The following is an 11,704-nucleotide window of genomic DNA, read 5'->3' on the forward strand; positions in this document are numbered from 1 at the left end:
AGACTGAGAAAAATGCATACTCCCAAGGAAGACATATTTCATAATGCTCATTTCAGATATAACTGAGGAAGACAACAGAAAAAGAAGGTGGAGGTAAATCATGGGGCCACAGAGAACAATGAACAAGAGAACTGGTACAGAGAAAAGAATCCTTGAAAGTAGCCCAAACCATGCTACAAATTGTGTCATGAGCTACATTTCAAATCACTAATTCTCTCTGTTTCCCTCCAAATTTCTTTTTGAAAAGTAGAAATCATGGAAGTGTCAAAGCCAGAACTACAGCTTGCATTGCTAGTTGTCAAGAAATCAAACTCTGAACCACCAATCAACTAATTCATGAGGTCAATGAACATACAGTTATATGGCAGCAATCGGGAAGCCAAGAGAAGAAGCCTCTATGGTACCTTGATCTTAGATTTCTCAGCCTCCAGAACTGTGAGAAATAAATTTCTATTGTTTATGCTACCCAATCTAAGGTATTTTGTTATGGCAGCCCAAGCTAAAACACCCAGATAGACACACATCAGTTGCAGTGACTAGAGCAACGTTGCCACCAGTTAATACAATTGGACCTTGGCAGCCACTTGAATTCCAAGTATCATGTTTGGGCTATGTAATAGTGGTGTTTATTTTCACTAATAGAAAAGAGTATTAAGTGCATTGGTTAAGAGTTTTTGAAAAGGAAATCACAATTTCGATTAATTTGTGCAGAAAATGCATAATAATATCATCAAAAATATATCATATATTTTACCCCATGCAAGCTTCAAAAGATTAAATTAAAATTAATAAAACTTTCTATTATTGGGGGATTTGTGAGGATTCAATGAAATAATACACAATTGGTTACCGAAGTGCCCAGTCTGAATCATTAAATAAATGACAATAATGATCATTTAATATTATTATAATATTTAGTATTTTTAATAACCTTTTTAAAAAATGAAAACATTGACAAACACGGAATACTTGCCTTTTTGACATCCTATATAAAGTGAGTGAAATAAATTTGTTTCTATGTGTTTTGCTATAGCGTGTTTTTCTTATCAACTTTTAATGAAAACGGTGCTTCTCACTCTATAATTTATTGTCTTACATAAAAATATAGAGACAATCTTACATTCCATAGTTCTGTATTAACAAAATTAAATGCAATCTACCCTAATATTAAAGTCTTCCTTGTGGTCTAACAAACATACAAGTATATCGACCCTTAACCGAAAGAGCTAAAATATTTTGTGTAATATGTTGGTATGTGCATATATTTGTACATTTGTGTGTGTGGTTATGAAAAAGTAGGTTCTAATTTTAACTGACAAGAGTTACTTACAGAATTTGCTCTCGCTTAGGTATGTAGTTAGTAAACAATAAATTAACACATTATAACTTTTTTGTTATATATGGAATACTATGTAATTATAACATAATACCTCTTGCTGATCTTGCATTTTGGATTCCTAAAGTATTTTAATTTGTCACCTCATTCGATCCTCACAACAAATTTGTGATACAGGTTAGTAGTGGTTTCCAAGCCATGCATTTGTTGTGTTGATGAAATGAGTTCAATTTCGTGAAATTCCTAAGCACACTACATGCAAATTAAGGAAAGACCAATATTTATCCTTTTTTACATTTTTTCATATATATATATATATATATATATATATATATATATATATATATACTAATTAGTTTCAGGTGCACAAAACAATGTAATAATTAGACATTTATCATATATATCTCTCACACTGTGTCAAACCCCCATCCATTATCTCTCTGACATCGCACACAGCCATTACTTTTCCCCTATCTCTATTCCTAATGCTGTACTTCGCTTCTTGTAACTATATACATACATACATATATATATAAACTTGTAACTGACATACATTATTGTTCAGCTTCAGGTGTACAGTGCAGTGATCAGGCATCTATATCTTCCCTGAGGTGGTCTCCCTAACAAGACAAGTGTCCATTGGATACCCTACAAAATCTTTACAACATTATTGATTACATTCCCCAAATTAACTTTTGTAACCCCGTGGCAATTTTGTGATTACTGACTGTGCTTTCTAATCCCCCCACCTTCCCCTTTATCCCTACCCCCCCCATCTAGCAATCTTCAGTTTTTCCTCTGTGTCTTTGAAACTGTTTCTGATTAGTTCATTCATTTATTCTTTTATTTAGATTCCACATATAAGTTAGATCATATGGTATTTGTCTTTCTCTGTCTGACTTATTTCACTTAACATAATGTTCTCTAGGTCCATCCATGTTGTTGCAAATGGTAAGATTTCTTTCTTCTTTATGACTGCGTAATACTCCATTGTATAAATGTACCACAGTTTCTTAATCCAGTCATCTACCGATGGGCATTTCGGTTGTTTCCATGTCTTGGCTATTGTGTATAGTGCTGCAATAAACATAGGGATGCATACAGTTTTTTGAATTAGAGTTTTGGATTTCTCCAGATAGATACCTAGGAGTGAAATTGCTGGATCGTAGGGTAGTTTCATTTTCAGATTTTTGAGATACTGCATACTGTTTTCCATAATGGATGCACCAATCTGCAATTCCACCAACAGTGCACAAGGGTTCCTTTTTCTCCACATCCTCGTCAGCACTTGTTATTTGTTGATTTATAAATGATAGCCATTTTGACTGGAGTGAGGTGGTATCTAATTGTGGTTTTTATTTGCATTTCTCTGATGGTTAGTGAGGTTGAGCATTTTTTCATATGTCTGTTTGCCATCTGTGTGTCCTTTTTAGAAAAATGTCTCTTCACGTCCTCTGCCTATTTTTTAATTGGGTTGTTTGTTTTTTTGGAGTTGAGTGAGTTTTTTATAAATTTGGGATATTAACCCCTTATCGGATATATCATTGGCAAATACCTTATCACATTCAGTAGAATCCCTTTTTGTTTTATTGATGGTTTCCTTTGCTGTGAAAATCCTTTTAATTTGACGTAATCCCACATGTTTATTTTTTCTCTTACTTTCCTTGCCCGAAGGGATATATCAGTAAAAATCTTTCTCTGGGTAATGTCTGTAAAGTTTCTTCCTATATTTTCTTCTAGGAATTTTATGGTTTCAGATCTTACATTTAAGCCTTTAAGCCATTTTGAATTTATTTTTGTATATGGTGTGAGGAGGTGGTCCAGCTTCATTTTTTTTGCATGTGTCTGTCCAGGTTTCCCAGCACCATTTATTGAATAGACTGTCTTTACTCCACCGTAAATTCTTGCTTCCATTGTCGCAGATTAAATGACCATATAGGTGTGGATTAATTTCTGGACTCTCTATTCTGTTCCATTGATCTATATGTCTGTTTTTATGCCAGTACCATGCTGTTTTTATTACTGTAGCCTTGTAGTCTTTTTATACATTTTCAAATCATTGTCATCTCCATTACTACTATTGATATTGCTCTTAATGCAACCTGTAATGGTTATAATAATAGTAAATTCTTTCAACTCCTGTTAACATGTGGGAAGTTCTCATGCCCTAAATGACCCATTGAACATTTTACAAGTTGTTTACATATGTGCATAGTGTTTTTTTAACTTCCATATCTAATGCAGTAATGTTTCAGTATAACTATTGAATAATAAAGAAATATTTAGGAATCTCCCCTATAGATCTTTAACTCTATGTGTTAATTTTAAGCTTCTGATTATCTTTTAAGATCGTATATATATTCTATATATACGATATCTATATATATATCTATATATATATGATATATATGTATATATCATATATATATATGATATAGATATAGATGCCAATGGTAAGTTGAATTTCTTTTCATTTAAAAGGAAACATACTATGCCTATGGTTATGCAACATCTTTTCTCCCCAGAGCACCCCATGAGTTTTCATGGTGAGGTATATACATATTATATATTTCAACTTGCACATATATAGAATATTAGGTAATTGAATGATACTTTCTGGTTAGAACTTAGAATGCTTCTTAGTTGCTTCATTTCATGTGTTCTCTTCTATTAAACACTGAAACATTATTTTAGTGTTCAACCCATTGTTTTAATAATTGCATTATAGGTTGATCGTATGATTTGGTGCTTGCTCTCTAGCCAATTATGTACTTTTCAAGGTGAATCTAGTTGGATATCACTTGGTTAATATTAAATGAAGATGTTAAGTCATAGTTGTCAAGGTGGTAATATATTAGAAAAGGAAATCAATGGTGAGTTTTAGAGATTGACATTTTTCATGGTCCCACAGACAATGAGTAGTGTGAATTCATTTGTAGTTTTAGGAAAGAATGAATTTCTCTAATCAAATTCTTTTTTAATTAGTTTCAGGTGTACAAAGCAACATAATAATTAGACATTTACACCCCTCAGAAAGTGATAACCATCCTCCCCCAAACTACTACCCCCTGACATCTTATATAACTGTTAGAATACCATTGACTACCTTCCTTATGCACACAGAATGGACAATATAATCAACAATGTTGTAAAGATTATGTAAGGTGCCTGATGGGCACCGGACATATCAAGGGGATTACTTCATAGACTGTGTAGATGAATGACTTAATCAAATTCTTAAAGAAAGCTATTGTTCACCCATATAGCCTAGGCAAATGCAAGAAAAAACACTATATATTTCATAACCCTCTCTTAGTCAAAATTAGTTTCATGATTCCTTAATATTTAAAATGTTCTCTATTTTCAATCATACACATATCAACCCACAATTAAATCAGCGAAAGTATTTTGTATTGACAGGTTGGGGTGTGTGTATGTGTATCTAAAAATCGATTTGCCTTGTGTGCATTATGTAATGTGGTATATTCTCTGAACAATATTCTATGGATATCCATTGTAGGCAAATGGTGCTTTGATTTAATATTTCAAAACGTATCTTTTTACTCATGGTGAAGGCATTTAAGTTTGCATTTTTAAGTGAAGATTTAAATTGATTTTTTCCCTCAGTAAATGCCAAAATGTTATGTGCCATATCAACTACCAATTTAGTTACAGGAAACTCTCTTTGATATTGTAAGCCAAGATTATCTTGTGTTAATTACACTTATTCACTGATAATTGCACTCGTTTAGGATCTGGTATGGCAAATTCTCCACATTTCTCGCCCTCTTCGAGGAATGCTTCATTAATATTAACAATTTACACTGGAAGGTAAACATTAAAAGTGTTTTTATCAAAATTCCTTTAAAATACTATTGAGAGTGTTCATTACTGACAGGTAATAAATATGAGAGAAAATAACAGTGCTACAGTATAGGGCTTGCTCATCTCTGATGTTAAATAGCCAGTTATGTAACCCTTCCAATTTTGTGTGTTTGTGTTTTACAGGAACCTTATTCTGTTTCCTGCATAGTGTTTTGCCTATATTATTATTTCCATAGTTTTTGCTCAATGATTACTGCTGGTGCACAGAGAAGAAAATAATTTCCCCCCTTTCCTTCCCACCTTCAACTATGTATGGTTGCCATTATATTTCACATACTTCTAGGTAGAAAATAATAACTTTATGTTTTATGAGTTGTTGTAGTAAATACAGCCTCATTCTGCACCATAGTAGGTGAGTTGCATGGGGCAGCTTCAATTCTGAGAACTCTGCTTTCCCATGATGGATTGAAAGGGCTTTACTACCAGCCACATACAGTTTTAAAATCCTCACACTGAAACAACAATAACTGGAAAACTTTTGGTTTAAAGGAAAACAACTAAGTAGTGATAGTGAATTACTGCAGATAGAAGTGGAAAATAAAATACACACTCTGGTTTTTAAGTAGAATGTGAATAGGAAATGAACATGTCATAATTATTTTTTTAGATATGGAATGTTACATTTGTGATAATATAATTAATTAATTTCTCTGTTGTTTTCCAAGTTCCAAAAGTATCTACTCATATTGTCTCATTAATCTTCACAACAAGTCTGTGTCTTTGAATTAGTAAGTTTCAGTGACACAGGTTTGTTGAGGATCAAAAGACATAATCCACCTAAAAGCTCCAGAGACATTGCATGCTTGATAAGTCACACTTATGCAATGTAACTACTCTTTCTCTTCCTCCTCTTCTTAGTAGTAGTGGTAGTACAAAAGTCTTGTTATTACTACCTTGATTAGTAAAAGTAAGAACACATTTATTAATCATCTTTTATTAGGTGAGTAATCTGGTAGTCAGTGATGGGAACAACTTTGCTTATAGTTGATACATTTGAGCCATGACAACCACATGGTCTCCAGACATAATTCAGACAAAAGCAATAAACATGGGCGATGAAGTATCAGTGTTAATTTGTACTAATAATAAGAATTAAAAAAAAATTCATACATGTCAGTGTACGTCATCAAAATGGCGGCGTGAGGTGAGCCTCTGTAAAGCTCCCCTGGAAGTTACAACTAATCGAACAACAATAACTCCACAAAGGACTCCATGCACAGCAGACAGGCAAGACAAAGAGGCCCAATACTGAATTCACTAAAAGGTGGGTGAATCGCGCGAGCAAGAGAGGAGGGAAGGGAGAAGTGTTAAGACGGAGCCACGCGAGCGGGCGCAGGACACAGACCTAGCTCAGTGCTCCGAGCTCGCTGCATCCCGAAACTACCGCAGCTGCAGGAGAGGGACGAACTCGGACTGCTAGGGCTCCGCTTATGACCCACAGGACTGAGGGGGCACCATATAACACGGCTGAACCCAACGCTCACGGCAGAGACCTCACAGCAAAGACTGAGGGAAGAAGGCTGAAAACGGTGGTTTAAGCCCTCACTACCGAGCAGAGAATGGAAACCTTAGGCACTGAGACTAGCCGCCCCCTCCCTACCTTCCCAGAGCTCACCCCGCCCCCACCTGCCCAATGCTAGAAGTGGAACAGTAGCAGTGTATATCAAAAGAATAGAATATATGCTGTTCTGAGAACTGTGGACTGCAGACACAGATTCGCAGCCCAACTAGTTCTGGCAGACGGGAGGGAGCTGTGGAACCAGGACCAGCTGTGGTGGTGGTCGCCGCCATTGCTCTGGGCCACCTCTCACAACTCATCCTGCACCTGGCCCCACCTATCTGGGTGGATCCCTGCAGAGTAAACAGACCTGCTGAAACATACAGCCTCTGAATCTGGTGCAGGAAGAGCTTTGGAACTTGAAAAGCTCTCCGCATACCCACACGGACACTGTGCCTTGTGACCCAGGCGAACTATTAACAGAGGAGAAACCCGTCTCCCAGGGAATCCCCCCATTGTGTGAGAAGCTGGAATAGTGCAGAGAAAACATAACAATACCGTGTGAGAGAAATAAAAGGCTGTAGTCAGAGAGAAAATAAAACATTCTACCAACAAGTACCGGAAACAAAAGAAAGACCTCTTCCTATCAACCTGTTGCAGAAGCCACTCCTGTAGATGTCTAGGAAGAGAAATAATAAACCAGTAATTGCCATGAATAACCAAGGCAACAAGACAGCTCAGAAAGAAAGTGAAAAGCCTCCAGAAAAGGAACTTAAAGATAAGGAAATATGTGACTTGAACGACAGAAAATTCAAGATTGCAGTTCTGAAAAAACTCAACGAGATGCAAGAAAACACAGAAAGGCAGTTTAATGAACTCAGAAACACAATCAAAGAACAACATGAACATTTTACAAAAGAGACTGAATTTTTTTAAAAAGAACCAAATAGAATTTCTGGAGATTAAGAACTCAACAGAAGAAATTAAGAATGAAATAACCAGCTTAGGTAGTAGAGTTGACCAGATGGAGGAAAGAATCAGTGACGTCGAAGATAGAAACCTGGAAATGACACAGATGGAAAAAGAAAGAGACTTGAGACTTAAAAGAAATGAAAGAACTTCACAAGAACTTTCTGACTCCATCCAAAAGAGCAATATAAGAATAATGGTCATACCAGAAGGAGAAGAAAGAGAGAAGGAAACAGAGAATATATTCAATCAAATTGTCGATGAGAAATTCCCAAACTTGTGGACAGAACTGGATCCTCGAATCCACGAAGCAAATAGAACACCTAATTACCTCAATCCCAACAGGCCTCCTCCAAGGCCCATTGTATTGAAGCTATCTAAAATCAATGACAGAGAAAGAATCCTCAAGGCAGCCAGGGAAAAGAAGACGGTAACCTATAAAGGAAAGCCCATTAGATTAACATCAGATTTTTCAGCAGAAACTACACGCAGGGAGGGAGTGGAACCAAATATTCAAACTATTGAAAGAGAGAAATTATGAGTCAAGAATAATGTATGCAGCAAAGATATCATTTACATATGAAAGAGGAATAAAGACCTTTCCAGACATACAGAAGTTGAGGTAATTTTCTAACGCACGAACTGCACTACAAGAAATACTAAAGGAGGCTATTCAACCACCATCAAGAGGGACAATTTGTGGTAACCAAAACATAAAAAGGGGGAGAGTAAAGGCCTGAACCAGAATATGGGAATGGAGGAAGTAAGCGTGCTAAAGAAAATGGAATACTCTAAATATCAAACTTTCTTTTACACAAACTTAAGGGTAACCACTCAAAAAAAATCCAGAACTGGAATATATACTGTAATAAAAGAAGAAACGGAGGGAAACACCATAGAATATCACCACACAGAAATAATAGACAAGAACAAAAAGGCAAAGAAACAATGGAGACACAGCCTTACCAGAAAACTGAAGATACAATGACAGGAAATCTTCATATATCAATAATCACCTTACATGTAAATGGACTGAATTCACCAATAAAAAGGCACAGAGTAGCAGATTGAATCAAAAAGCTAAACCCAACCATATGCTGTCTCCAAGAGACACATCTCAGCTACAAGGACGAGCATAGACTCAAAGTGAAAAGGTGGAAATTGACACTCCAAGCAAATGGTACCCGGAGAAAATCAGGTGTAGCGATAATGATATCAGATGAAACAGACTTCAGGCTGAGAAAGATGACAAGAGACAAAGATGGACATTTCATAATGGTAAAGGGAACTATACAACAAGAAGACATAACAGTCATCAATATTTATGCCCCCAATCAGGGAGCGCCAAGGAACTACTAACAGAAATAAACGGAGAAATTGACCAAAACACAATTATACTAGGGGACCTAAATACATCACTGACACCTATGGATAGATCATCCAAACAGAAAATAAATAACGAAATAGCAGCCTTAAATGACACATTAGATGAAATGGACATAATTGACATATATAGAGCACTTCATCCTAAATCATCAGACTATACAGTCTTTTCTAGTGTGCATGGAACATTCTCAAGGATAGACCATATATTGGGACATAAAATCAGCCTCAGCAAATTTAAGAAGATTCAAATCATACCAAGTATATTCTCTAATCACAAGGCGTTGAAATTGGACATCAACTGCAAAAAGAAAGCAGGAAGAAACACAAATATATGGAGATTAAACAACATACTTTTAAAGAACGACTGGGTCAAAGAAGAAATTGGAGGAGAGAGCAAAGGAAACATAGAAACAAATAACAATGACAATACACCCTAGCAAAATTTTTGGGATGCAGTGAAAGCAGTTTTAAGAGGGAAATTTATATCATTACAGGCCTATCTCAAGAAAGAAGAAAAATCCCAAATAAATAACCTCATGTTACACCTTAAAGAACTAGAAAAAGAAGACCAAGTGAAACCCAAGGTCAGCAGAAGAAAGGAAATAACAAAAATCAGAGCAGAACTAAATGAAATAGAGAACAAAAAGACAATAGTAAAAAAATAATGTGACAAAGAGCTGGTGCTTTGAAAAAATTAACAAATTTAAGAAACCCTTGGCTAGACTCACTAAGATATAAACACAGAAGACACTAATTTAAAAAATCAGAAATGAAAAAGGGGAAGTTATCACGGACACCACAGAAATACAAAGGATCATCCAAGAATACTATGAAGGAGTATATGCCAGCAAATTCAATAACCTAGAAGAAATGGAGACGTTCTTAGAAACATATAGCCTCCCAAGGCTGAACCATGAAGAACTGGAAAATCTAAACAGACCGATCACCAGTAATGAAATTGAATCAGTCATCGAAAACCTTCCCAAATACAAAAGCCCGGGACCAGATGGTTTCACTAGTGAATTCTACCAAACCTTCAAAGAGGATCTCATACCAATCCTGCTCAAACTCTTCCAAAAAATTGAAGAAGAGACAGTACTCCCTAACTCATTTTATGAGGCCAACATTACCCTGATACCAAAACCTGGTAAGGACAACACAAAAAAAGAAAACTACAGATGAATATCTCTGATGAATACAGATGCAAAAATCCTAAATAAATTCTAGCAAATCGAATACAACAATGCAGTAAAAAGATCATTCATCACGACCAATAGGGTTCATCCCCGGGGCACAAGGATGGTTCAACATCCGCAAATCCATCAATGTGATACATCACATAAACAAAATAAAGGACAAAAATCATATGATTATATCAATTGATGCAGAAAAAGCATTTGACAAGATATAACAACCATTTATGATTAAAACACTTAAAATAGGTATAGAAGGAAAATACCTTAACATAATAAGGGCCATATATGACAAGCCCTCAGCTAATCGCATAATTAATGGTGAAAAGCTGAAGCCCTTTGCTCTATGTTCAGGAACACGACAGGGCTGTCCCCTATCACCTCTGCTTTTCAACATAGTGTTGGAAGTCCTTGCCAGAGCAATCACGCAAGAGAAAGAAAAAAAAGGCATCCACGTTGGGAATGAAGAAGTTAAATTATCAATCTTTGCAGATGACATGATGCTATATATAGCAAACCCTAAAGACTCCATCAAAAAGCTCTTAGAAACAATGAACAAATACAGTAAAGTTGCTGGCTACAAAATCAACGTACGAAAATCCATTGCATTCCTATACACTAACAATGAAATCTCAGAAAAAGAAATACAAAAAACAATTCCTTTTGCAATTGCAGGAAAAATAATAAAATACCGAGGAATAAACTTAACCATGGAGGTGAAGGACCTATATCCTGAAAACTATAAGACATTTTTTAAAAGAAATTGAGGACACAAAGAAATGGAAAGACATTCCATGCTCATGGATTGAAAGAATCAACATAGTTAAAATGGCCATATTACCCAAAGCAATATACAGATTTAATGCAATCCCCATCAAAATCCCAATGGCATTTTTTAAAGAAAAAGTACAAAAAATCATCAGATTTGTTTGGAACGACAAAGACCCCGAATAGCAAAGCAATCTTAAGAAAAAAGAACAATACTGGAGGTATCACACTCCCTGACTTTAGCTTGTACTACAGGGCTACAATAATCAAAACAGCATGGTATTGGCAGAAAAACAGACACATAGACCAATGGAATAGAATTGAGAACCCAGAAATAAAACCACATAAGTATGGACAGGTAATTTTTGACAAAGAAGCTAAAAACATACAATGGAGGAAAGACAGCCTCTTCAATAAATGGTGCTGGGAGAATTGGAAAGCCACGTGCAAAAGAATGAAACTGGACTGCTATCTGTCACCATGTACCAAAATTAATTCAAAATGGATCAAAGACTTAAGCATAAGACCTGACACAATAAACTGCATAGAAAAAAACATAGGTACTAAACTTATGGACCTTGGGTTCACAGAGCATTTTATGAATTTCACTCCAAAGGCAATGGAAGTAAAACCTAAAATAAATGAATGGGACTATTTGAAACTTAAAAG

The sequence above is a fragment of the Rhinolophus ferrumequinum genome, chromosome X (assembly GCF_004115265.2).
Source record: "Rhinolophus ferrumequinum isolate MPI-CBG mRhiFer1 chromosome X, mRhiFer1_v1.p, whole genome shotgun sequence".
NCBI lineage: Eukaryota > Metazoa > Chordata > Mammalia > Chiroptera > Rhinolophidae > Rhinolophus > Rhinolophus ferrumequinum.